Genomic DNA, 3,689 nt, shown 5'->3' on the forward strand with positions numbered 1-3,689 from the left:
AGAATGAGTTCACTCTTTTGAGTTGGTATGTTACAATGACCTTATGATAAAATTGCAGAGTTTCATCTTCGTGTCGTGAAACGTTGAACAGAAATTTTTTGTTAACTTTTCTCATAATAAAAAACAAAAACAGTAGTAAAAAATTTTGTATTTAAATTTTTGATTGTTTTATCCGTGAATGTCAGACCAAAACTTGGCTTTGGTGATACATATATACATAAACAAGTACGTTCAACCCTTAGGTGATATAACTGTTCTTTACAGAAGTACGAATCCTTGTATAGATTTTCTATATTTGAATCATAAATAAATAGTTTATATCTTTTTCTATTGCAGAGATTATATGAATGTATGTTATCAGAGTATCGAGAAAATAAATTAAAGAAAACTATACCATGCCCTTTTGGTTCTTGCTTTTAATATTTTCATTATCATCATATTGTTTATTCTCCTTAACAAGGATAGTTTGTCAGAATAAAATTAACTTAAAAGTAATCGAACCCCTAAGGTTAGTTTTGGTTAGATTGGGTGTCCACAAAGGACACACTTAGGCTATAGAGCCCATTGTGGTATCATATATGTGTTTTACTATCTTTCCGCTGATAATTTTATTTATGATCCCCTCAATTTCAGAGGCTGAGTGCACCTCTTTCATGCATATACCATGCACTACACCAGCCCATCACAACTATTAATTAAATAAATTTTGTTGCGTCCGCCGGAATCGAACCCGCTACCTTAAGCATACTTACATAAATTCTTTATAATCGATTGAAGCACTTGATTCAAAAATAAATATCATCATATTACAAGTGTCTTTAGATATTCAACTTCAAAGGTCTAGAAAATCGATTTATTATTAAAATCACGTTTGAAACTCTTATTCATCTTTATATTAGTAATTGAGTGTTTAACAGTCTCACATCTTAAGTAAGGAAATGAGATATCATAAAGACGAATATGAAATTCCATGATAATTACATTTTTTAATTACAGTTTTGGATTTTTTTCAAATTGCTCGGAATTACCCTCCAAAAATTCGTTCATTAGAACTTATTTGATGGACTTTCTGACTCATATACACATACAGTATTTAAAACGGAAAGAAACTGAGAGCCTCACGAAAATCGTTGCTAAACTTTATTTCAGAATATCCTTGAAATAAATTGTACAAAATGTAATACTCTTAAAATATGCATGAAAGGTGATTGTCAGTAAAAGTTAAGCTGAACGAATTAATTATTATTATATGAGAATAAATATATTTCGAGTATTTAGATGAAAACAGACATTTATCCACATTGTAAGTAAGAGTCTATGAATACAGAGTGTTCTCCACAAAGTTGATTTATTTTTATATAAGTTCACCATGAAATCGGCCGGTTAAGTATAAAAAACTTGATACTGGAAAAATGTTTCTATGTGAAAAAAAAAATTGCTGGTTGAATTCAAATGGATTATTTTGAATAAAATCTTGAAGTATCAGACATATATGTGAATTAGGATTATAAAAAATACAAAAGTTATAAAAATACTTCAGCCGGTGTCTGGTATAATGTATTATTATTACTTGGTCTACATACTTGGTTTATCAAAATTGGATAAAATTTGAATGTGATAGAGCAAAATTTAATTTTTTGTATTCTGATGACGTCATAAAGTTAAAAATTCGATTTTTTTGATAACACAAGCAAATTGGATCCGATCATATTGGAATTTTTTTTTGAAACCCACTAATTTTGGGTCATTTTTTTAGCTATGATGTCAATTTTTCGCTAGCTATCACTTTTGTGTTTCATGTCAGGTGCAGGATTCCACATTATGGAAACGTATTAGAACTAGGTTAATTTTACTCACAAATTTGAAAAGTATGACTCAAATTTAGTAGAATTACACACTTTTTTCTACAAGATTTATGAAACTGGCGAAATAAAGACTAATAATGCCTTTCTCACAACTAATGTGTCTACCGTTATCTGTAAATTTCATAATATAATTATAATTGTAATATTTCTAAATTAACGTAGACATAAATTACGACACGTAGCATAAACTACGAACTTTAAGATGCTTTCATTCGCTCGTCCTGTATAAAATGGAGTTTTTCAATTAATTTTTCGTTCAATTTTTTGGTTTTAACCCATTATAGCTTTTTGAATGATCTGAAACTGTATACGAGTATTAAGACCCAATGACAATACAATAAATACATTACCACCTTACTAGACACCAACGAAATATAAATTTTAAAGGTGGAAATGTAGGTAAGGCATATATTTGGTTTGCGTTAATTTATATAATTTTACAAACAAGCCCTATTTGTGGACTTAAAAGTACAAAATAAGTTTTTATTTTGAGTTTCCATTATCATAGAAACTTACCTAAGGATTTTGTTCGATTTAATTAACCCCCAAACTAAAAATAGGGGGTGTTATAAGTTTGACCGCTATGTGTGTGTGTCTGTCTGTGTGTCTGCCTGTCTGTCTGCCTGTGGCATCGTAGCGCTTAAACGAATGAACCGATTTTGATTTTTTAAATTTCGTTTTAAAGGTTATTTAATGAAGAGGGTTCTTAGCTATGTTTCAAGTGCGAATTTAGTTCCGAACCCGAAAAAATTCGAAAAAATTTTTACTCAAAATCGGCTCAGTTTGGAAAATGCTTTCAGGAGAAAGATAATTAAAAGGACAGTGTTCTTAGATATGTTTCAAGCGCAAGTTTAGAGTTCCGTATAAGAAAAAATTGTCGGGGGTTTTTTAAATTCTGAAACTTGTATAAAATGGAACTGATATTTTTAATATTTTTAACAACTATTACTAGCTTGATAAAATCACATTTCAGATTCACCCGTTATAAACACCATTCATACACAAACATACTACCGTATATGTATATATAGGTAGTAAGTTATGTATTAATATTTCTAAAGAGTAAATTTACCAAAAATGTTATTATATAATTTAATAAATAATTTCATAAAATTAAACTAAACTTTGTTGCATAATTAATTCATAAACATTTACAAGTATTAAAGTATGTGGTTTGGATAAATCACTCACACATTTATTTTGTTAAAACACACAAGTACGTACGTACCTTGTGCTCGCTCTGTGTGCTATGTTTGCTTCTCTATTGCTTTATAAAATAATATTTCAATGTTAGTGTAGTGAAGCAGCAAGCAAGAGGAGCAAAGCACTCTCTCTCGTTATATTTGTATTCTTAACTTGTGTGTATAATGTTTATTTTGGTATTTAATTATTATAAATACATTTTATATAATAACCATAATAATTACAATAAAATGAGTTTGTTTTTTATAAAAATTTAATGAATAGGGTAATTTTTTTTAAGAATTTAAAAACCTTTTTGTACATGATTTAAAGACCAAACAAGTGTAATTTCAAAATTTTAAAAATCCCCGAAATATTTTTACTGTGCGGAACCCTAATTTTGTACTTGAAATATATCTAAGAGCACTCATGAATGCCTATTTTTTAGTTGTTCCTTGTACGGACCTATAAACACAAACGGCTCAACTCACTTTCCAATTAACTACCTTTCAAACGAAACAAAAGCCACCAAAATCGGTTCATCCTTTTAGGTGCTACGATTCCACAGACAGACAGACAGACAGACATAAACACATAGCGGTAAAACTTATAACACAACTTCATTCGGTACGGTTAAAAAAT

Source organism: Chrysoperla carnea, chromosome 2, assembly GCF_905475395.1.
Source record: "Chrysoperla carnea chromosome 2, inChrCarn1.1, whole genome shotgun sequence".
NCBI classification, from domain to species: domain Eukaryota; kingdom Metazoa; phylum Arthropoda; class Insecta; order Neuroptera; family Chrysopidae; genus Chrysoperla; species Chrysoperla carnea.